The sequence below is a fragment of the Eriocheir sinensis genome, chromosome 14 (assembly GCF_024679095.1).
Source record: "Eriocheir sinensis breed Jianghai 21 chromosome 14, ASM2467909v1, whole genome shotgun sequence".
NCBI classification, from domain to species: Eukaryota; Metazoa; Arthropoda; class Malacostraca; order Decapoda; family Varunidae; genus Eriocheir; species Eriocheir sinensis.
In genome coordinates, this window is record NC_066522.1 from 12,528,008 (window position 1) to 12,552,752 (window position 24,745).

General features: G+C 42.8%; 1 protein-coding gene across 2 annotated transcripts in view; it reads right to left on the bottom strand.

Annotated features, from left to right (window-relative positions):
• The window catches only part of LOC126998476 (nascent polypeptide-associated complex subunit alpha, muscle-specific form-like), a 210,548-nt gene that overhangs the window by 166,376 nt on the left and 19,427 nt on the right, over window positions 1–24,745 (bottom strand). Inside the window, exons 1-2 of one of the 2 annotated variants that reach the window (XM_050860196.1) lie at window positions 23,663–23,679; window positions 22,447–22,873 (exon numbers count right to left, since the gene is read on the bottom strand). The gene's annotated coding sequence lies outside the window, so the exon portion shown is untranslated. Of the gene's footprint in view, window positions 1–22,446; window positions 22,874–23,662; window positions 23,680–24,745 lie in introns of those variants that run through there. The other variant, XM_050860197.1, reaches the window with a different exon arrangement.

Genomic DNA, 24,745 nt, shown 5'->3' on the forward strand with positions numbered 1-24,745 from the left:
CTCCTAATTATCCGGGGCAGGTGAATAAAACATAAAACATATCCAGGTGTGTTTTATGAGAGGTGAGGACGGTGAGGCGCATACAAACACACCCACTCTCACACACACACACACACACACACACACACACACACACACACACACACACACTACAATGCTCACTAATGCTCCTTTAAATGAAGCTTAGCAGACGTATGAGATAGATCGGAGGTGAATACAGCTTGTTAACTATGCCATGTTTAGTAGCAGGGGTGGTGGTGGTGGTGGTGGAGGTGGTGGTTGGTAGTAGTAGTAGTAGTAGTAGTAGTAGTAGTAGTAGTGGTGGTAGTGGTGGTAGTAGTAGTGGTGGTGGTGGTATTGGTGGTTTTGGTGGAAGTAGTAGTAGTAGTAGTAGTAGTAGTAGTAGTAGTAGTAGTAGTAGTAGTAGTTGTTGTTGTTGTTGTTGTTGTTGTAGTAGTAGTAGTAGAAGTAGTAATAGTTGTAGTTATGAGGAGGGAGAAAAGATAATGACGATGATGATAATGACAAAAAAGAAAGGAAGGAAACGAAAAAAATATAGCGAGTTTTACCTTGAACGAACCTCAGAGAGAGAGAGAGAGAGAGAGAGAGAGAGAGAGAGAGAGAGAGAGAGAGAGAGAGTATAGCAAAAACTCATCTCAGCCGTATAGTAACAGGCCTAACTTCAAATTCCTCGTGTAAGAGTTCACCATTTTTTCCTTGCCATCCCATTCTCCCTTCCTTCATCCCTCTCACTGGTACACCCTGGAATAGCCTTACATACTTAGACTAAAGGGTCGTATCTTATAACATTTCGTCGCCCAAGTTCACATATTTGACAAGGCTTTCGTAGGAGTTTTGGGCATTTCCAGTAGTAGTTCTATGACCCTGGTGGTAGTTTGACCCTTCCTCTGTACCGTGAACCTCAAGAAACACTAATTAGAACCCGACTGATTCCCTCTTTGACCTTTAGAAATAGCTGATGTGAGATGCGAAGGTGTCTTACAATACCGGACTGGGTCATATTCTTAAACATTTCGGCATCCAAAACCTCATATATTTGACAAGGCTTTAGTAAGAGTTTGGAGCATTTACAGGGGTATTTTCGGGACCCTGGTGGTAGTTTGACCCTTCTTCTGCACCATGAACCTAAGAAGCAGGCATTAGAACCCGACTGCTCTCCTATTTGTCCTTTTGAAATAGTTGATGTGAGATTCGGAAGCGTTTGACAATACGGGACTATATTATATTTCCTCCGTCCTTCCTTCCTCTCACCTCCATGCTTTCAAGAGGGGAGTGTATCAGGACGACTCTCAAAACAAAACTTATGATACGCTTTCGTCACCCCTTCTTTGTTTTCTTGTTATAGGTGAAGCGTATTACGAACTCCTCCTTCTCTACTTCCTCACTCTCCTCCTCTTCCACTTCCTCCTCCTCATCCTTCTCCTCTTTGTTCATTTCTTCTTCTTTTTCTTCGTTTTTTTTTTCTAACTTTTTGCTTTCTCCTACTCACCTGGGTTGATTTGCGTTCTTCATGGGAAACGGATGATGATGAGGCGGGTGGTGGTGATGAATGTGATGTTGAATGTGATGATCAGTATAGTGGCGATAACGATGATCATGACGTAGATGGTGATGATGATGTTAATGATGATGATGATGATGATGGTGATGATGCCCTACGCGTTTTCCTTCTTTAAAACGCCAATATGAAACAAGGAATAACAAAAAAGAAGAATAAAGGAACCAGGGCTAAGATTAAAGGCGTCAAAGCCGTAGTGAATAATTATAATTGTCTTCCAGTTTGTTTGTTTTTTCCTCTTTATTATCGTTTTGTTTTCTTTTTCATTATTTTTTGCTTATCTCACACTTCGTTTCTTTTTTTTTTTTCTTTCTTTTTTTCTCCTCTTAATATTCGTCCTTTCTGTCTCTTGTTCTTATTCTCGTTCCTCTTCTTCCTCATCCTTCTCTTCCTCTTCCTCTTCCTCCTCCTCCTACTCTTTGTTCTTTCCTTCATTTTTCTTACTCTTCGTTTGTTCTCTTTTTCTTTCTCATTTTGTTGTTATTCTTTCCAATGTTATTTATGTAGGGTCTCATTTTTTTTGGTCTATGTCTTATTCCTCCTTTTCCTTCTTTATTTCTTTTCTTCTTCTTTTCTTTTTATCTATTTACTTCATCTTTCTTCTTCTTCTTCTTTTTCTTCTTTTCTTTTTATCTCTTTTCTTCATCTTTCTTCTTCTTCTTTTCTTTTTATCTCTTTTCTTCATCTCTCTTCTTTATCGTCTTCTACTTCTTCTTCTTCTTCTCCTCCTCCTCCTCCCTGCCCAGGTAAGACCCTCCAAAAGATCTCGTTAGGGATGGTTTGACAGGTAAGATTTGTCCCCTACCATCTCTCTCTCTCTCTCTCTCTCTCTCTCTCTCTCTCTCTCTCATTTCGCATTCCCTTTTGTCCTTCCTTTGACCTTCTTCCTTCTGTTCTTGTTCTTCTCGTTCTTGTTCTTCTTCCTTCCTTCCTGTTTCCTCTTTCTTTTTTTTATTTTACGTCAAAACAGACAGACTTTTACTAGTGAAGGTGATCATCCTGAAGCCACAATCACCACCACCACCACCACCTCCACCACAATTAGCAAACCACATGGACGCCAATCACCATCATTACAATCCTTCTTCCTCTTCCTCTTCCTCCTCTTCTTCCTCACCCTCTTCCTCTTCCTTGTTTTTTTCTTGTTTTCGTATTTTTCTTATTCTTAGTTTTCGTTTTTTATTGCTTAAACTTCCTCCTCCTCATCTCCTCTTTACTCGCTTCCTGGTCATTCTCCTTCTATTCCCCTTCCCCTTCTTCCTCTTCCTCCTCCTTCTTGTGGTTTCCTTTATCTTCTTTTTCTTCCTTTACTTTCACATCTTCAAATCCGCTCCTTTATCCTTATCCCCCTCTCTTCCTTCTCTTATTTCTTCTCCTTCTCTTCCTTCTTTATCACCCTCTCCTATCTGTTCATATCTTCATCAATTATTTTTTCTACATATCCTCCTCCTTCTAATCCAAACTACAATTACTACTTCTGCTACTACTACTACTACTACTACTACTACTACTACTATTCGGCAGTAGTCTGACGTAGATGCTAGACACTGGACACTGTCAAGGAGACACAACTGACCCGTGCCTCACACACCCTCTCTCTCTCTCTCTTCTCTCTCTTCTCTTCTCTCTCTCTCACTCTAGAACAAAAATAAAAATTATTTTATTTGATATTCTATCTGTGAAAAAAGTGAAATAGAAAACAATTACAACAACACTTGGAGTTGTTCGCGACGGTGTCGCTCAAGTCAACCCAACACACCGCAGTGCCAGTTGTTCTGCCTGCTTTAATTATTATCGCATTTCTGCTTACTACTACTACTACTACTACTACTACTGCTATCACTACTACTACTACTACCACTACTACTACTACTACTACTACTACTACTACTAAAATCTCTGCCCAAAGGAAGATGAAGCGATAGAGACATTATACTCTCTCTCTCTCTCTCTCTCTCTCTCTCTCTCTCTCTCTCATACCCCTTTGCATCATAGTTTTTATGGGAAGGGAGAGAGAGGAAAGGTGAAAAGCACAGGAGGAGGTAAGAGGGAGGGAGAGAAGGAGAGAAGGGAGAGGAGAGAGGGAGAGAAGGAGGGAGGGAGGATAATCTGTATTTTGTGTGACGGATCTTGTGAACGAGGAGGGAGGGAGAGAGGGAGGGAGGGAGAGAGGGAGAGAAAGGTGATGGAGGGAGGGAGGGTGTGGAATAAAGAAGGAATGCGACTGAGAGAGAGAGAGAGAGAGAGAGAGAGAGAGAGAGAGAGAGAGAGAGAGAGAGAGAGAGAGAGAGAGAAAGAAAAAAAGAAAGAAGGAAAGAAAGAAAGGAAATCATACAAAACAAAGACGAATGACCTCCAGTGAAAAAAAAAACGAAAAAAAAAAATCTGTTCCGAAATCAATGCAAAAAAAAAAAGAGAATCACAAGGAGGAAGAGGAGGAGGAGGAGGAGGAGGAGGAGGACAAGTATGAGGAAGAAACAACTACCAATCCCTCCTCCTTGATAATTTGGGCTACCTGACTTCCTGTGAGGAGGAGGAGGAGGAGGAGGAGGAAGGAAGAAAGGAAGTGAGAGAAGAGATGGAAGAGAAAGGATTAGTCGTAAACAGTCTAGAGAGAGAGAGAGAGAGAGAGAGAGAGAGAGAGAGAGAGATGGTCAGTCCCTCCCTCCCAAAACCATCACAACCACTTAGACTGTTCAAGGTTGCAGTAAAACGCCACTTAAAGAGCCGGCCAGTGCTCTCTCTCTCTCTCTCTCTCTCTGCGGGAAGTGTAAAAGAAAACGAAGTAAAAGTGACACTGGTTTTGTTTTCTTTCTGGTGCTCGTTTTTTTTTTTCATCCTCTTTGTTTTCTTTCTTTCTCTCTCTCTTTTGCGTCCTCGTCCTCGTCCTCGTCCTCGTTATTTAGTTGCTTGTTTGGTACGTCATCTTCGTAATCATTGTCATTTCCGTTCCTCCTCCTCGTCATCGTCAGCCTTATCTTCCTCCATTTTTTATTATTTTTATTCTTTTTTATTCCTCGTCCTCGTTATTTAGTTGTTTTTGTTTGGTACGTCATCTTTGTAATCATCGTCGTTTCCGTTCCTTCTCCTCCTCCTCGTCATCGTCTGCCTCATCTATTGTCGTTTTCTTCGTCCTCGTCATCTTCTGTTTGGTATACGTCATCATCGTCGTTCCTGTTCTTTCTCCTCCTCGTCATTTTCTGTCACCTTCGTCATCATCGTCGTTCCCGTTCTTTCTCCTCCTCGTCATTTTCTGTCACCTTCGTCATCATCGTCGTTCCCGTTCTTTCTCCTCCTCGTCATTTTCTGTCACCTTCGTCATCATCGTCGTTCCCGTTCTTTCTCCTCCTCGTCATTTTCTGTCACCTTCGTCATCATCGTCGTTCCCGTTCTTTCTCCTCCTCGTCATTTTCTGTCACCTTCGTAATCGTCGTTCCCGTTCTTTAGCTTCATCGTCGTAATCAAATTGTTTTCTTCTCTGTTCGTTTCGCTTTGGTTTAGCTCTTCTTCTTCGTCCTCGTCGTCTCTCTTATCCTCGTCATCATGTTCACCATCTCTATGTGTAACCTTATTCTCTATTTCTACCTCAACTTCCATCGTTATTTCCTTCTCTTTTCCTCATCGTCATCGTCTTTTTTTATATCTGCTGCCTCTTTGTTTTTCGTCTTCAGCATCGTCATCTTCCTCTTTCACTTGTTTCTCATCATCATCATCATTATCGTATTTCTTAATGTCATCTTCATCGTCGTTGTCGCTCCTCCTCCTCATCATCATCATCATCACCATCATCATCATCATCATCATCATCGTCTTCCTCATCATTATTCGTCACCTTGTTTGTCATCTTTGTCGTCTTCGTTATCTTTTTTTTTTTTTGACATCGCTGTTTCTTTCCTTTATAAATTACACCTGTCACCGCCATTCTCCTCCTCCGCCGCCTCCTCCTCCTCCTCCTCCTCCTAAAACATGTATGAAAAGCTCTTGTTCGTTCTGGTCTTTGGGTTCTTGGGGGTTATGTTAGGTTAGGTTAAGTTTGATTAGATTGGGAGAGGTTTGGTTACGTTAGTTTCGGTTAGGTAAGATTATATTACGTTAGCTTAGGTTAGGCTAGGATAGGTTAGGTTAGATTAGTTTAGGCTAGGTTAGATAAGGTTAGGTTAAGTTAGGCTAGGGTAGGATAGTTTACGTTTGGTTAGCTTAGGTTATGCTTAAGTTAGGCAGCAGAGGGGCGAGAGAAGGGCGAGTAGGTTAAGGTCGGGTAAGGTAGGGCAGAGGGCAGACATAAGGACATAAGGGCGGGTAGGGCAGCAGAGGAGGAAGAGAAGGGCAGCAGCGGAGGAGGGGGTGGGCGGGTGGGGTGAGGTTGTAGGGCGTGGCGACAGACGAAGAGTAACGCCGTGTGGAAGTGAAGTGACTTGCTTTGTTTGTCTCAGGGAGCGTTCGGAAGGGAAACATTTGTCTCCTCACACACTTTTTAATGAAGGCCAAAGTTCTAGGGAGTTGCTGGTAGGACAATACATAACAGAAGACCTATGTTGCCTTAGATCATTGTCATCCTTTTGAGTTACCGGTACTTTGGTGTCGTTTGCCTTTGAAAGATAAGGTTCCTGACATTCATACTATAAGCACTCTCTTGTTGTCATTCACTACCAACTCAAAAACCGTCAGTAGCTTCTTAACTTTTCTCTTTTTTTTTTCTTTTTTTTTTCTTTTTTTTCCATCACTTTCACTAATTACTTTATATGTTGGCATACTACCTCTTTTTTTTTTTTTTTTTACAGCAACGGAAGCAGCTGTAAGGGCGAACAATAAGCAAATTAAAATCGGGCACCAAATCTATCATGAATCATAACGGTCAATTTTGAGTTCACAATGACACGAATATAACAAAACACAAAAAATATACTCAAACCATCAAATCTTAAAGGTCCGCACCATCAAAAGAGGGAGAAATATAGGCCTGAGAAAGAAGGCTAAAGGAGCGAGTGAGTGAGTCTAGGATGGTCTAATCTTATCGAGTATCAAAGGAAGCGCAGTACATAACAATGGCGGGTCTGGACTTTTTTTGTGTTCTCCCTCTTCTTCCCTTTCTCGCGGGGTTAAGGTGGAGTGGGTTAGTTGGTTGTATCTCCTCCGGGCTGGTGAGATAATATGTGGAGGTGGTGGTAGTGCTTTTGTTTGTGTGTAGTGGCGATGGCGTTGGGCTGTTCTTTATATTATGTGTCATCCAGTGGTATTACAGTAGTGGTTGTGGTGGGGGTGTGGTGGTGAAGGTGATGGTAGTATTAGCGGTGTTAGTGGTATAAGTGGAGGTGGTAGTGTTAATGGTGGTGCTTTTGCTGTGTGTAGTGGGTGATGGCGTTGGGCTGTTCTTTATCTTCTGTGACATCCAGTGGTATTATAGTAGTGGTTGTGGTGGGGGTGGGGGATGGTAAGTCGTGAGCGCCTCCGTGGTGTAAGGGTTGGCATGCCTGGCTATGAATCCTCAGCGCCACAGCTCAAGGGCACAAAAAAAGGAAACAATAATAAAAAAAAAAAAGCCCGCTACTCGTTATTCATCCTTCCCGGGCTTGTCAGTAAATGGGTGCCCGGGGGAGGTGCTATTTGTAACCCCGGATGTCACGCTTGCCCTAGTCCCGAGGTAGTAGGATCGTACCCACCACAACAGGCTCAAGGGCTTATGAGACGGAAATGAGCACTGAGGCCACGCGCAGCTTACAGTACGCCTTCCAACACTTTTCCTTTATCTTCAGCATGTAGTGGATACGGTCAGAGTCAAGGAGTTCAGGGCAGTTTTTTTTTTTTTTTACAACAAAGGAGACAGCTCAAGGGCACACAAAAAAGTAAACAATAATAAATACATAAAAAAGCCCGCTACTCGCTGCTCACAAAAAGAATCCAGAGGTGGCCGCAAGAGAGGTCAATTTCGGTAGTGGTGATGATGGTGGTGGACTGGTGATGAGGTACTCCTGTAACCACTACTGAATGTGGTGGTGGTGGAGGTTGTAAAAAGAAGGGGGCGAGGTGGTGATGATGGGGTCGTGGTGATGGAGAGGTTGTGGTGGTGATGAGGTTGTGGTGATAAAGGGGCTGTGGTGGTTTGGGTGGAGGGAGTTTAGGGAGAGGAAGGAGTGGTTGGGGTAGGGAAAGGAAGGGAAGGGGAGAGATGGAGGAGTCTGGGAAAGGGAAGAGGAACTAGAGGAAAAGGGAGGGTGGTTGAGGTTTTGGGAGACAGGGAGGAAAGGAAAGGGAGGTAGGGAGTTAGGGATGGAAAAGGAAGGGATTGAGGGGTTAGGGAGGAGGAAATGGGGAGGTTAGAAGGGCTACTGGGAAGGGGAAGGAGGAAGAGGTAATGTTGAGGTTTTGGGAGAAAGGGAGGAAAGGGAAGGGAGGTAGGGAGTTAGGGATGGGAAAGGAAGGGATCGAGGGGTTGGGGAAGAGGAAAAGGGAGGGGTTAGAAGGGCTACAGGGAAGGGGAAGGGGGAAGAGTTAATGTTGAGGTTTTGGGAGAAAGGGAGGAAAGGGAAGGGAGGTAGGAAGTTAAGGATGGGGACGGGGTTAGGGAAGAGGAAAAGGGAGGGGTTAGAAGGACTACGGGGAAGGGGAAGGGGGAAGAGTTAATGTTGATGTTTTGGGAAAGGGAGGAAAGGGAAGGGAGGTAGGGAGTTAGGGATGGGAAAGGAAGGGATCAAGGGGTTAGGGAAGAGGAAAAGGGAGGTTAGAAGGGGTACGGGGGAGGGGAAGGGGGAAGAGTTAATGTTGAGGTTTTGGGAGAAAGGGAGGAAAGGGAAGGGATCGAGGGGTTTCGGGAAAAGGAGAGGAGAGGTTAGAAGGGCTAAGGGGAAGGAGAAAGGGTTAACGAGTTCGAAAAGGAGCAAGCGCAGGTTCGAATCCTTCACATCCTTCACCTGGGCCTATACTCATCCCCTAACCCTTTCCGTCTTTCTCCGCATCCTTCAGGAGTGACGTGAGACCTCCAGGATCCAGCTCGCCCCGTCTGTCTGTCTGTCCGTCCGTCTGTTTGTCTGTATAACCTTCAGGCTGGCGTTCTAAGTATAGGGATGGAGGACTGAGTGAGGCCTTGGGTGTGAGAGGGTCTATGGGAAGGGAGGGGGTATTCTAAGAGTTGGATGGATGTCTATGGGATGGGGGAAGGGGTATATGGGTGGGGGTATGGGAGGCAACAGGAGGAGGATGTGTAGGGGGAGAGGAGGGAGCAGGGTGTGTGTTTTTTTTTTTTCTTTTTTTCTTGTGTATACTGCTCTTCCTTGTCTGTCTACCTTACTATACCTTCCGACACACTGATTAGGGATGGAGGGAAGGCGTGGAGGGGTGGGAGGTGGGAGGTGGGATGGGTCTGTGTGTGTGTGTGTGTGTGTGTGTGTGTGTGTGTGTGTGTGTGTGTGTGTGTGTGTGTGTGTGTGTGTGTGTGTTTATCGTTGGATTCTTGCTAACTCATCTCTATCTCATTCTTCATACTTCGTCAAATGACAGTGCAAACCTTTAATTAATAGGAAGCGTGAGTATGGGTGAGTAACATGGATTATTACTATTTCTTTTTTACAGCGAAGGAAATAGTTCAAGGGTAATACATAGAGAGAAGGGAAAGGAAAAAACGAAGACTAGCAAATCACACTTCCCACACATTTACTAACACACTTCACCCTTTTCTGTCTGTTTTTTATATTATTTTTTTCTTTTGTTTTCTTATGATTTTATTCTTGGAGATGGTAAGCGTCTTATGTATGTGTGGGTGGGGGTGGGTGGGTGGGTGAGGGAGTGAGAGAGAAGAAGAGAAGGGAGATGGAGAGTCAAGAGAGAGAGAGAGAGAGAATCAGTGAGGTGCTTGATTCGTGCTTATAACGTTTGGATTCTGCTGGCGAGTGTGTGAGTGGGAGTGAGTGAGTGAGTGAGTGAGTGGGTGAGTGAGTGACGATTGACAAAGAATAAGAAGTCTGTGATGCGTGTGTGAGAGGAAGGAAGGGGAGGAGGGTGAGATGGGGTGAACCTTGCTGCTGTGTGAGGTGTTTCAGTGTCTGTCTGTCTGTCTGTGTTGCTCGTGTGTTGGTGTAAGGTGGAACAGTGGAAGTCTTGTATTGTGGGAGTTCTATAGAAGTAGCATAGACGTAGTTGTGGTAGTCACGTGGGCGGGTGTGGTGAGTGTTCTATAAGGTTGTGTGTGTATGTGGTAGTACTGCAAAGGGGGTGTTGCAGGAGTACCAAGACATTCATCCGAAATTGACCTCTCTTTACATGGCTACTCTTCTGTACTTTCTTTTATGGGAGAAATGCTAGCAGGCTTTATATTTTTTTTTACTTATTTATGTCCTTGAACTGCTTCCTTTACCGTCACAAAAAATAAAATGCAGGGAGTGTGGCAGTACTGTATGTGACTAGAGGGGAAGGTGTGACAGTCTTGAGAATAGTTAGAAAAAAAAGTACGTAGTCTCATGTTTATAGAATGTGTTTTAATTGTATATGTTAATGCCTTTGCTTTAAGAGAATAGTTATTTGTTTTTGTTTTGTTTTTATTTATTCCCCATTCACTGCTTGTTTCTGCCCTGCTAGAGACGAGTCATGTCTTGTGTTTCCAGAATGTGTTGCGTTTTAATGGTGTGGGTTAGTGCCTTCATTTTACGACCATAGTTTATCTTTCTTCCCCATGTATTACTTAAGTGGTGACTGCACGCATGAGGTGTAAGTGACAAGGCTCTGAATGGTACTTAAAGATGCAAATGTTATGTTTTTCTTATCTTGTCAAAATTTGGTGTGGGTTTATGATGTTTTTTTTTTTTTTAGTATTTTGTTTCGTTGTTATCTGATGTGTTCTATGCCTGGAAAGATTTTGGCAATAAACTCTGACAGTTAATAATGATCATGATTGACCTTTCTTTTGGCCACTCTCTACTTTATCTTTTTTATCATGATTGACCTTTCTTTTGGCCACTCTCTACTTTTATCTTTTTATCATGATTGACCTTTCTTTTGGACACTCTCTACTTATATCTTTTTATCATGATTGACCTTTCTTTTGGACACTCTCTACTTATATCTTTTTATCATGATTGACCTTTCTTTTGGACACTCTCTACTTTTATCTTTTTATCATGATTGACCTTTCTTTTGGCCACTCTCTACTTTTATCTTTTTATCATGATTGACCTTTCTTTTGGCCACTCTCTACTTTTATCTTTTTATCATGATTGACCTCCCTTTTGGCCACTATCTACTTATATCTTTTTTATCATGATTGACCTTTCTTTTGGCCACTCTCTAGTTTTATCTTTTTATCATGACTGACCTTTCTTTTGGACACTCTCTACTTTCATATTTTTTAAGGAGCAACATTTAGCGGGCTTTTTTTCTACGTTTTCTTTCATGCCCTTGAGCTGCTTCCTTTCCTGTAAAAAAAAAAAAATGATGCTACAAACTTGCTGACCCGTGACTGAGAGACGACTGAATGAAGATGGTGATAAATTATAGCGATAAATCATGGCTGTCCTGTCTCTATTCCTAACTTTGGGGTGGGGGACTGGGGGTGGGGGGTGCAGAAGTCCGGGGTGGGAACATGATGTGGCCTAGCATGTGGTGCGGCAAGAAATGGTGTGGCATGTGAGTGATGTGACTTTTGTGGGGTTGGTATGGCAGTCCTGTGTGTTGATGTGGCGGTGGTTGTCCTGGGCGTGGTTCTGGGTATAAAATGATAGACGTGTGACCTTTTTTACTGTCAAGGAGGCAGCTCAAAGGCAAGACAAAGATTAAACAAAATATTCCGCTAGAAGTGCTCGTGCAAATAGTTAATAGAGGGCCAAAATCAGATGGAGAGCTGTCTTGATACTCCCGTCTTGAAAGCGTTGAAGTCGTAGGCAGGAGGAAATACAGGGAAAGGAAAGCTGTATGTATATGTAAGTATGTGAAGGGATGAAGGGGGAAGGAGTCTGTTTGAGTGTTTAAGTCGTAGGCAGGAGGAAATTCAGGCAAAAGAAGGCTGTATAGTATGTATGTAAGTATGTGAGGGGATGAAGGGGTCTGCTTGAGTGTTTAAGTCATAGGCAGGAGGAAATACAGGCAAAGGAAGACTGTATGTATATGTATGTCAAGGGATGAAAGGGGAAGGGGCCTGATTGAGTGTTTAAGTCATAGGCAGGAGGAAATACAGACAAAGGAAGACTGTATGTGTATGTATGTATGTATGTGGGGGGGGGTTAGGGGAAGGGAGGAGAGGGGGCTGTCTGAGCGTTTAAATCGTAGGCAGGAGGAAATATACACAAAAGAAGGTTGAATGTGTATATATGTATGTATGTATGTATGTGTAGGGGGGGTGGGGGGGGGAGGGAGGCTGTCTGAGTGTCTGAGGGAACATAATTTCTTCCCGTGATGTTTCCCCTTCCCTGACGGTCACTTGTCGGCTGTGGTTTCCTGTTTACCTGTTTATCCGTCTGGTCAGTGCAGGAAAATGTTTGGCCGGGACGATGATGGTGATGAGGCTGAGGATAATAGCGAGGAGGAGGAGGAGGAGGAGGAGGAGGAGGAGGAGGTAAAGGATAGAAAGGAGGAGTGGAGGAGGAGGAGGGTGATGACTTACGACGTGAGTTTACTCGTGTCACATTGAGGGTTTGGGTGGAATGTACCGTCCCATTGTTACCAACTCGGGGTTCGCTGGCTACCCTGAGGAGGCCTAATGGGGCGTGAATTTTTAGCGCGTCTCGGCCAGGCCAATGAACTTTTCAAAGAGGTGAAGTATGTGTGACGGCCGGCGAGGTATGCGTGGCGTGCGATGTGGGTGTATGGGTGTGTATGTGAGTGTGTGTGTGTGTGTGTGTGTGTGTGTGTGTGTGTGTGTGTGTGTGTGTAATTCACCATAGCCTGATCACATGATGGACACGCGATACCCAGCCAGTACCCTCCCCGAATGAGCGAGTTAGCAAGTGACGGATCTTCGGGTACGGCTGACACCTCACACCCACACACACAAGCACACACACAAACCCCGACTGACACCCGGACCCATTCACTTCTTGGTTTACACTTCACAGGGGGCACGGATTGAAGGAAACCACCCATCCATCTTCACTCCACCCACAAATCGACCCCGGAACCTCTCGTTTGTGAAGTATGTGTGGCTTGCGTTGTGGGTGTATGGGTGTGTATGTGTGTGTATGTGTATGTGTGTGTAATTCACCATGGCCTAATCACATGATGGACACGCGATCGCCAGCCAGTACCCTCCCCGAATGAGCGAGTTGATAAGTGACGGATCTGCGGGTACGGCTGACACCTCACACCCAAAAACCCAGACTGAAACCCGGTACCCATTCACTGCAGGGTGGGTACGGGGCACGGATTGAAGGAAACCACCCATTCGTCTTCACTCCGCCACCCATCGAACCCGGAAGCTTTCGTATGTGAGGTGAGCGCGCTAACCACTGCACTACGAAGATCCTTGTGTGTGGGGGAGGGGGTGGCAGAGGGAGGGGGGCCAATACTCATCCCTACCCCAAACCAGTCTTACCCAACCTCACCTCACCTCACCTAACCCTCGCCTGACCTAGCCCTATATACAAACCGCCCTTCACCAAACGCCTCGCCCCTTTCCTCCCCTCGTCGTTAACCAAACAAACACTTCGTGGCCCTCCCCCTCCCCCCCTGTAGCAGCTGTCCCCTCCCTGTACTACACACTCAACCGGGGGAAGAGGAGTACCCAAGGGCCATCTTTAAAAACATATCGGAGCGCCCCAAAGCACATACATTTGACAAGGCTTTCGGAGGTGTTGTGCATGGGTCTGCCTTTCCATGGGTTGTGTTATGACCCTGGTGGAAGTAATATGACGGAGGTTCTGTATCATGTATGTGAAAATAGAACATGCTCATGAGAACTCGATTAATCTTCCTTCTCGACCTTTGGAAATAGTTGATGTGAGTGGCGGAAGCGTCTGAGAACACCGCCCTTTGATTCTTCTCGCAGTGTATAGTTCCGGTTTGTATAAAGGTTCTAACTCTTTAACTGAAGCACTGGAGAAAAAAAAATGAGAAAAATGGCCAGGAGAGAACGAAAATAAAGAGATCGTAAACAGGACAGAAGTGAAATAGTGATAAAGGTAAGATGTTGAAGAAAATACCCTAATACCTTTTGAAATTAACCAAGAAATGGGGGGGAAAACAAGCGAATTAAATAAAGTAGAAAGAAAACAACCTTTCTGAATATTTACAAGTGAAAGAGAGAGAGAGAGAGAGAGAGAGAGAGAGAGAGAGAGAGAGAGAGAGAGAGAGAGAGAGAGAGAGAGAGAGAGAGAGAGAGAGAGAACTTTTATACACGCTATCCACACACCCATCATGGAGGACTTCGTTATCTAAATTGATGCGTAACAAATGACACCCTTGCGATAACCGGGGCTGTGTAAAAGTGTAAAAAGTAAAGTGGACACCCATTAAAAAAACGATGCACTGTTAGGAACGTGAGAAAAGGTTGAAAGAGGAAAAAAAAGGCCTTAAAGTGGGGATACATTGAGGCACTTCTAACAACAACAAAAATATAAGTGAATTGTGAGAACATATACAAGGAAAAAAAATAACTTACCACATACAGATACAAAAGGATATAAGGAGACTACAGGAGGCCAGACGACTTACACACTTACTAACTTACTTACAAACTTACTAACTTACTTAATTACTTACACACTTACTTACTTAATTACTACACATGGATACACAAGAATACAAGGAGACTACAAGAGGCTATATGACTTACACACATACTTACGGTACTTACTACACATGGATACACAAGAATACAAGGAGACTACAAGAGGCTATATGACTTACACACATACTTACGGTACTTACTACACATGGATACACAAGAATACAAGGAGACTACAAGAGGCTAGATGACTTACACACATACTTACGGTACTTACTACACATGGATACACAAGAATACAAGGAGACTACAAGAGGCTAGATGACTTACACACATACTTACGGTACTTACTACACATGGATACACAAGAATACAAGGAGACTACAAGAGGCTAGACGACTTACACACATACTTACGGTACTTACTTATTTACTACACAAGGATAAGTAAGGATATACGGGGACTACAAGGGACCAGCCAGGCGTCCTACAAATGGCAGCCCTGAGGATGGGTTAATCACGACATTCCCTTCCCATCCATAAATACATCTAATCTCCATTTAAACCTTTCCATTGTGTTTGCCGCCGACATACCTGCTGTTTGTTCCATTCATCCACCGCCCTATTCGTGGACCAGTTCTTGCCTGTATCCTTCCTGAACTTGAATTAATACAACTTATACTCGATGCTGCGTGTTCTTACATCAGTTTCTAACATCCCCCTTTCCCCAGGCCTTTCCCCCCGTATGAGATATTCCTGAACTCCACTCCTCTCCTCTGCCTCCTCCCTCCCCCCTTTACAACTAATATAGGTACTTCATCTTAATAGTCCTTTTTAATCCCCTTTACCCAGTTCAAAGGTTCAATTAAACTCCTTCGCAGTCCACGTCTCTCTAAAGACTACGGTGGAGACACTCTAAAACACATAAAACATAAATATCAACTGTTTGAATCGTGGGAACAGACTCCACAAAAGCCTAACTACAATGGGGTTATTCCGAAACACACATATCACACAGAAATATAGCGTCTTGCTCCGGTGGGTGAGAACACATTCATCACGCTAATCACAGTAACCAGCAACAAACAAAGTGACCATTTCCTCCACTGGCACATAAGGTAAAAAGTGACGCTAGGTGAGGCAGTTAGAGAGAGTTAGCGACAAAGACCGACCGACCGTGAGACAGGAAGCTCCCGAAGGATGTAAATGTAAATGTCAGTGACTTTGCTTACGAGTGAATGAACATAGACGAAAGCTATAGAGGTATGTAACACGCCTCTAAGATCCCAGCTGGAAACTCTGAATATAAAGAAAAAAAAACTAACCGTAACCCTCGTTGGAGAGCACTTCAACCAGAACTTCCAACACTAAAGAAAATAAGAGTTGTCCGTCTAACACTCCTCTGAAGAAAAAGAATTCCCTTATATAACAAATAGAGCCCTTGGCACCAGAAAAAAAAATTAGGATTGTGAAAAATAAAAATAAATTAAAAAAACTATACAAAAGTCCTAAGGGGAAATATTTTGAAACACTAAATCAAGTAAACACACAAAAAAAGATGCCGTTAAATTGTGAGCACAGATTCGAGAGAGAGAGAGAGAGAGAGAGAGAGAGAGAGAGAGAGAGAGAGAGAGAGAGAGAGAGAGAGAGAGAGAGAGAGAGAGAGAATAAAAAAAAGCATACTTCAACAGTGATATTCTGAGACACTTACACAGACTACCACACAAACACACACACACGAAAAAACAAACACACACACCACAACAACAACCACACACAACAAAAAAAAAGAAAACACCTTCAAACCTTCACCACCAACACCCACAAGAAAAGAAAAGAAGAAAAAAACAACACCCCGAACAGAAGGTAATAGACGTGTACCATTCCCCGCCAGCCCCCCGCAGCCCCTTCTTTGTGCTCGAGGCCCAACGCGGTAACCTTCTTATGCGCAACCAGCCGACGAGACCCCGAGGCCGCGGAGGACCCAAGAATAAGCAGACCTACCAGGCAACAAGATGAAGAATTAGGCTTACTCCTCCCCCTTGTTCCTTCCTCCCTTTCTTGTTACTTGTTCCTTCCTTCCTGCCTGATTCCCTCCCTTCTTGTTCCTTCCTTCCTCCCTACTAATTCCTTTTCTTCTTCCTTCCTTTCTTCCTTCTTGCCTGCTTACTCTCCCTTTCTTGTTACTTATTGGTTCTTTCCTTCCTTCGTTCCTGTCTTCCTTCCTTCCTTCCTGCCTGACTCCCTTCTTGTTCCTTCCTTCCTGCCGAGTAATTCCTTTTCTTGTTCCTTCCTTTCTTCCTTCTTGCCTGCTTATTTCCCTTTCTTGTTCCTTGTTGGTTCTTTCCTTCCTTCCTGCCTTCCTTCCTTCATTCATTCATTCATTCATTCCTGCCTGCCTCCCTTCCTTGTTTCCTTCCTCGTTTTGTCCTTCTTTGAGCACTCTTTCCCTCCTTCCTACCAACCTAAATTCCTTCTTTCCTTCCTTCGTTCCATCCTTTCTTTTGCTTCTTTCCTCCCTTCCTTCCTTCCTACCTACCTGCCTTCTTTCCTTCCTTCCTCCCTTCCTTCCTTCCTACCTACCTGCCTTCTTTCCTCCCTTCATTCTATCATCTCTTGTGCCTCCTTTCCTTCCTTCCTATATGCCTAACTTGCTCTCCTTCGTTTCCTCCCTCTTTTCTTCCTTCCTTCCTACCTACGTCCCTCTCTTCCTCGTTCTTTCTTTCCGCCCTTCGTTTCGTCCTTCCTTGTGCTTCCCTTCCATCCTACCTATGCTTTATTCTTCCTTTTCTTTTTTCCTTCACTCCATCCTTCCTTCAGGGGTTGGTTGGGGCCACGGCTAACGAGGTAAACACGTCAAAAGAATAACACGAACCGTAACCCCCGAGGAAATAACTCTCTTCACTCTGCATAACCTGGGAACAAGACGAGCCAGCGGGAACACTAACAAGAGGAAGAAAGAAAAGATGTAATTTTTTTTTTACAGCACAGGCAGCAACTCGAGGGCAACAAAAAGAAAGTGTAGAAAAAAAAAGCCCGCTAATTGTTGCTCCCAAAGATGGAAAATTGTCTTGTCTCCCCTTCCTGTTTTCTTTAGTATGTTCGTTTTTTCTTTTCTCCTAGCAATCTTCCTAACTAAAGAAATGAGGAAGGGAGACAAGAAGGAAGGAAAGAAAGACCACACAAAGAAGGACGACACGAAGGAACGAATAAAGGAACAAGATATATTCACCTTAATTAAGAAATACCTGGCGACCGATGGAAGACGGGAGGCAGGCATTTAAAGGACAGACAGACAGACAGACATGTAGACAGAAAGAAAGACCGTGAGGGAACGCATTAAATTATCGGTCATTAACAAGAATTTTACACTTTAATTAAAAAAAAATGTACCGTGTATCTCAAGTGGACCGTAATTAAAAGTGTGTGTGTGTGTGTGTGTGTGTGTGTGTGTGTGTGTGTGAAGGCCCAACCTACTACGTCTCTCTCTCTCTCTCTCTCTCTCTCTCTCTCTCTCTCTCTCTCTCTCTCTCTCTCTCTCTCTCTCTCTCTCTCTCTCTCTCTCTCTCTCTCTCTCTCTCATACCATCTACTTCTTCTCCTTCCTTCCTTCCTCCCCTAACCCATAGAAGGTCAAATATCACTCCTCTTCCTCCTCCTCCTCCATCTTCTTCCTCTCCTCTTCCTTCTTCTTCCTCCTCTCCTCTTCCCTCCTTCTCCTCTTCACCATATACGTCCTGGCATTCCTTCTCTCTCTCTCTCTCTCTCTCTCTCTCTCTCTCTCTCTCTCTCTCTCTCGTTTGCTTAAATAATCAACTGCATTCCGTATTTATCGCATCGCATCTCTCTCTCTCTCTCTCTCTCTCTCTCTCTCTCTCTCTCTCTCTCTCTCTCTCTCAGTAAATATGAAAGAAGAAAAAAAATCATGGAAGGGGGGATAGGAGGAGGAGGAGACTGAGGAGGAGGTTTGAGATTTGGATTGAGTGAAGGAGGAGGAGGAGGAGGAGGAGGAGGAACACTACTTCATTGCCTCTCTAGAATTAATGACACTTTCAAGGCCTGTCCACTAACCTCACACACACACACACACACACACACACACACACACACACACGGAAGAAAAAAACATAGGTGGGTGGAGAACAACAAATTCTACTGCTACTACTACTACTACTACTACTACTACTACTACTACTACTACTACTACTACTACTACCAACCAAGGCAACAAAAATAGAAGCAGCAACAGTTGTGAGCAGAGTACTAATTGGAGGGAGAGTGCACGAGAGTTCAAAGCAGTAGTAGTAGTAGTAGTAGTAGTAGTAGTAGTAGTAGTAGTAGTAGTAGTAGTAGGATGAAGAAGAAGAAGAAGAAGAAGAAGAAGAAATCAGAAAGAGATGAAGAAAAAAAAGAGAAAAAAAAAAGTAAAAGAAGAGGAGGAAATTGAGTCTGGAAATAGGAGGAGGAAATAGCCCGAAATGATTAAGATAAATTGCAGTAGTAGTAGTAGAAGGAGGAAGAGGAAGAAGAGGAAAGGGAGGAGGAAGAGGGGTCCGGAAGGAGGGTTCAGAGTAGATGAATGAGTACTACCACTATAACAAGCTCTCACACACACACACACACACACACACACACCACTAACGGACGGACGGGAAGAGAAGAATTGAGGGACTGATGGAGGGAGGAAGGAGGAGAGGGCGTGAAGGAGTCTGAGGGAGGGACACAAGGAAGGAAGGAAGGAAGGAAGGAAGGAAAGTGGAGGAAGGAATATACTGTTAAAAGAATGGAGGGAGAGGAGGAAGGAAGTGAGAGAAGGGAAGGATGGAGGGAGGGAGGGAAGGAAGGGAGGGAGAAAGAGGAGGGGGGGAAGGAGGGAGGAAGTTAAGGGGAGGAAGTTAAGGGCCCTAACAAAGGTATGTGTATATACTTAGGAGTACACAGGGGACAGGGTGATGACGGAGGAGGAGGAGGAGGAGGAGGAGGAGGAGGAGGAGGAGGAGGAGATGAAGGACAAGTAGAGTGAAGATGCAGGGGAAGATGAAAAAAGTGGAGAAAGAAGAGAGAAACGAGTAACAAAACTGGAAAAAAAGTTAAGATCAAGACTTTAAGAAGGAAGAAAATCAAGAACAATAAGATGAAGAACAAAATCAAGAAGAACAAGACAGAAAACAAGATCAAGAACAAGAAGAAAACAAAAAACACAAGAAAACAACTGAAAACAAAACGTGAAAAAAAGAGCAATAGTACAACAACAACAACAAACAAATAAACATCAACAACAATAACAAGACGTCCACAAAACAAAGAGAAGGGCAGCAGCGGCATAACTAGAGCGGGAGGCCTAACGAACACACACACACACACACAGGTAGGTATGCCAGGGTTCTCATTACAGGTAAGGTCCCCCGTCACACCTGGCCACAAAGATTATATAGACCCGTGAAAGGCCATTTAACTACCTGTCTGGGCCTAACACCTAAGCCTCGAAACAAATCATCGGTCTATCTGTCTGTCTGTCTGTCTGTCTGCCTCTGTCTGTGTATCTCCAACTTTCAATGATTTTTTGTTTATTTTTCATCGATTTTTTTGTTTTTTTCTTTCTATATCATTATTTTTCTATGGTTACCTGTATTTCTTTCTTCCTCTCATTCGGTTTGTGTGTCTGTTTGTTTGTCTCTTGTTTGTTATCTGTCTCTTGTTTGATTATATTTCATCGTTTCGCATTTTTTTTTTCATATAATTATGTTTATGTGTTTGTATTTTTCTTCCTTACTCGCTTTCTGTCTGTGTGTCTGTGTTTCGTCTCTTTCTATCTCTTTTTTTTCATCGTTTCACTGTTTTTTTTTTTATATATCTATTGATCTATTTTTTTATATATATAATTATGTCTATCTGTGTTTGCCTGTATTTCTTTCTTCCTATCTTTGTCTCATTGTCTGTGTGTCAGTCTGTCAATCTTATCTATTTTTTTCATCGTTTCCTTATTTTTTTTCATTTCTATTAATCTTACTCCTATCTGCACTTGTCTTCATTTATCCGTTTTTTTTTAATATTTGTCTGTCTGTCTATTTATCGGCTACCTGTTTGTCCCTATATATCTACGCCAATCAGTCTGTCTACCTGTCTTTGTCGACCTTCTTTCTGTCTTCTTTATCAGGTTAGTCTATGTCGTTTTACTGATTTATCTCACATCCGTATCTCAGTATCGCATCTCTATCTCTTTCTCTCACTGTGTCTGTAGGGGATTCTGTCTATCTATTTGTCTGTACACTTATCTATCCATCTCTATCTTACTTTATTTGTCCATCTGTATATCCATCACTGACTCTCAATTTCCATCTACCCTAATTTGTCTGTCTGTATCTACTGTACCATGTCTTCATCTGTCAATTTCTGTCTATCTGTCTCTTCCCATACTCTTTGCTCTGTTTGGTTATCTGCTCTTTTCATTAGGCGGATATCTGTTTATCTGTCTATTTTTGTGCCTGTCTCCGTGTGCGTCTCTCCTGCATGCCTTCGTTTTCCTTTCTGTCTGTCTATCTGTATATGTATGTGCGGCTGTCTGTGAATATATATTGGCTGTTGATCTGTTTGTCTGCGTCTCTGTTTGGTAGTCACGTCTCTCTCTCTCTCTCTCTCTCTCTCTCTCTCTCTCTCTCTCTCTCTCTCTCTCTCTCTCTCTCTCTCTCTCTCTCTCCATCTGTTCGTATTTTGGTGTTTTTATTCAAGTTGGTCATTTATTTTTTTCCGTTTTCTAAATTTATCTTTTTTTATGCGTATGTTTATCTTCACTTACTACGTCTATCTGTGATTCTCTCTCTCTCTCTCTATAATACTCCCGCTCTACAACAGTTTAGTCAGACCCCACTTGGAATATGGGTCCACCCCATGCAAAGGATATTGCTAAATTAGAAGGTGTTCAGCGTCGGGCAACGAAAATGATCCTCCCTTGCCAACAATCCCTACGAAAGGCTTTCTACCCTTAACATGTTCTCTCTTGAAACGTCGCCCTGAGGAAAACTGATCGAATGTTTTAAAATACTTAATGGTTTCACGAATGTAGACAGATCAACATTGTTTATGATCGATGACACTTGCGCACGAGGAACAATGGCGTAAATTCAGACTGCACCAAATTTTCTTCACCATTGACCCCTCAAAAAATAATCGACCGTCACTTCCTTCAACTTAATATCAACTAGAGTAGAAATGCAACGTTTTGGAGTCTTCTGATTAATGTAAAACTGGGTTTAGGACAGACCACCAAGTCTCAGGGTCTCTCTCTCTCTCTCTCTCTCTCTCTCTCTCTCTCTCTCTCTCAAGCACTCTGGGGACCTTGCTGGTATCTCACTTGTCCATCCTTGTCACCCACTTAAAGAAGAAGAAGAAGAAAAAAAGAAGAAGAAGAAGAAGAAGAAAAAGAAGACGAAGAAGAAGAAGAAGAAGAAGAAGAAGATGATGATGCTGATAAGATAGGAGAACGAGAAAGAAGTATATGTCAGGGGAGAGAGAGAGAGAGAGAGAGAGAGAGAGAGAGAGAGAGAGAGAGAGAGATAGAGAGAGAGAGAGAGAGAGAGAGAGAAGTAATTAAAGTGTGGAGAGATGACGGGAAGGGAAATAGGGGGCGGAAGAGAGAGGAGGAGGAGGAGGAGGAGGAGGAGGAGGAGGAGAGAGAGAGAGAGAGAGAGAGAGAGAGAGAGAGAGAGAGAGAGAGAGAGAGAGAGAGAGAGAGAGAGAGAGGAACTGAAAAACTGAGAAATCCCAAGAAAATATATAAAAGGAGAAAAATATGTCAAGCAATGGGTAATAAACAGGAGGAGGAGGAGGAGGAGGAGGAGGAGGAGGAGGAGGAAGGCTGGAGACACCATTAGAACTATCTTTCCTCTTATCTTCCTCCCGACAAAGCTTAGTCCTACCCAATCCTCCTCCTCCTCCTCCTCCCCTCCTCCTCCTCCTCACTGATGATGACCTGTGAGGAGAGCGGCGGTAAGGCAATTTCTCTCTCTCTCTCTCTCTCTCTCTCTCTCTCTCTCTCTCTCTCTCTCTCTCTCTCTCTCTCTCTCTCTCTCTCTCTCTCTCTCTCTCTCTTGAAAATCTTTGAACAACCAAGAACAGGAATAAAATAATACAGGTAATAATAATAATAAGAAGAAGAAGAAGAAAAAGAAGAAAATTTAAGAAAGAAAAAAAAAAGGACAAATAACAAACATCAAAGGCTTTATTTACCTTCATGAGTCGAGTCGCTCCTCCATTTTCTTTCTTCTTGATATGCTTTTTCTTCCTTATTTCTTCCTTCTTTGTTTTTTCTTATTCCGACCGTCGAAGTTTGGCGTGCGCACTCTCTCTCTCTCTCTCTCTCTCTCTCTCTCTCTCTCTCTCTCTCTCTCTCTCAATTCACTTATTCCGTAAAATCTTTCTATCACTTTTTTTTCCCGTCACACAAACTATCAATTCCCGTATCAATTTTCAACCTGTATTTAAATAATCAAGGAGTGTTCTTTTTTTCTACCTTTATTTTTTCTTTCGTTCAGTTCTGTCACTCGCTTCTTATTTCTTCCTCTTTTTCATTTCTATACGTGTTTGTTTGTTATTTTTAGGGATACGGTTCTTCGCGACACGGGGCAGAACAGGTAAGCAACAGGTCAATAGTAATCTGAAATGAAAACAGGGAAATAATGTATGAGAAAAAGAGAGCATCGTTAATAATAATAATAATAATAATAATAATAATAATAATAATAATAATAAGAAGAAGAAGAAGAAGAAGAAGAAGAAGAAGAAGAAGAGGAAGAAGAAGAAGAAAATAATAATAAGAACAAGAACAAGAACAAGGAGAAGAAGAAAAAGAAGAAGAGAAAAAAAAAGAGGAAGAAGAACAGGTAGAAAGAGAAGAAGAGAAACTTTATAAACATCAGCATCAACAAAAACATCCACATCAAAAACCTATAATACACCAAGAGGATAAAATTCGACAAAGACGAAAAAAAAAGTTAAAAAAGATTCTCTCCATCCTCTTTTCTCTCTTTTGTAACCCTGAAGCATTGTAACCTTTTCAAGTGTACTCTCTCTCTCTCTCTCTCTCTCTTGCCCGTGAGAAATAAAAGTGGGAGTATTTTTTCCTTCCACCCACACCGCGAAAAAACTCCGTACTTTTTTTTATACTCTTCTGCATTTTCTACAATCACACCTCCTCCACTCAACACCCCTTCACTCCCTCCCTCCCCCCCTTCTTCCCCTTCCCACGGCCTCCTCCTCTACTTATCCTTGTCCTTTGCCGTGGGAGAAAAAAGGGAGTATTCTTCCACCCACACACCACGAAAAATCTCCTATACACTTTTGTTCACTCTTCTACATTTTCTACAATCATGACACCTCCTCCACTCTACTACACTCCCCCTCCTCCTCCTCCTCCTCCTCCTCCACTCCCTCCCTCCCCCCCTACCTTCTTTTCTCCTTCCCTTCCCACGGGCTCCACTGAAAAAAAAAAGAGCTGGTTTACTGGTTTACTGGTTTACTCTGTCCAACTTTAATCTGCAAGAAGTTACCAAGCAACCAAGATTACTTTTTCCTTTCACTCTCGCTCTCCTCCACCATTATTCCACTTACTGATAAAGCCTTGAGTAGCCTTCTCCTCCACCATTCTTTTCTTCTCTCCCTCCTCATCCTCCTCATCCTTCCTCAACCAGTTTCAGGAAGAGGAGGAAGTCTGTGTGTGTGTGTGTGTGTGTGTGTGTGTGTGTGTGTGTGTGTCAGGTTACTTCAAGGACTGAATCGATACTCTTTTATAAGTTTTCTCTCTCTGTGTCTCTCTGTCAATTATTGTCTCCGCGTGAGTGTCATTATAGCCGGGTAATGTTTGTTTATTGTCTTAGGTCTTGAGTCTTTCGCGTGGACAGCAGGTAAAAGGGAAGAGTTAAATATTGGACTGAGAGTTAAGATAGAAAAGAAAGGCTCGGATATTTTTTCACGTTATATAAGTTCAGGATTTCTGGGGTTTTATAATCATTCCAGTTTAACTCTTTTTATGTTTCTCTTCTGGTTATTGAAGCCTCAAATTTCAGTGTTTTAATCGTTTCAGTTCAATACATTTTTTTTTTCTCTTCATGTTATTATCAGCCCAAAAATTAAGGTACATTTTTCATATTTCTCTTCATATTATAAGAAAAAATCAAATACTTTTTCACGATTTCAATTTTGTTTGTTTCCATATTTCTCTTCATGATGACATTTATAAGCCCTAAATTTCAAGTAAAGTAGTTTTCATATTCTCATATTTCTCTTGGTGTCAAAATACAAAAATTTAGGTTTCTTTTCACCATTTCATTTTAACCTCCTTTCATATTTATCTTTATATTACAAAAAAAAAAATCAAGAACTCTTTTATTATTTCAGTTTTATTTGTTTACATTAATTTTGTTTACGCTTTTTTTCCTTTCTGTTCATATGATCATTAGACTTCTTAATTTCCTGTGTATAAATTCCTTGTATAATTCCTTCCTTCCTTCCTTCGTTCACTCAGGCACAC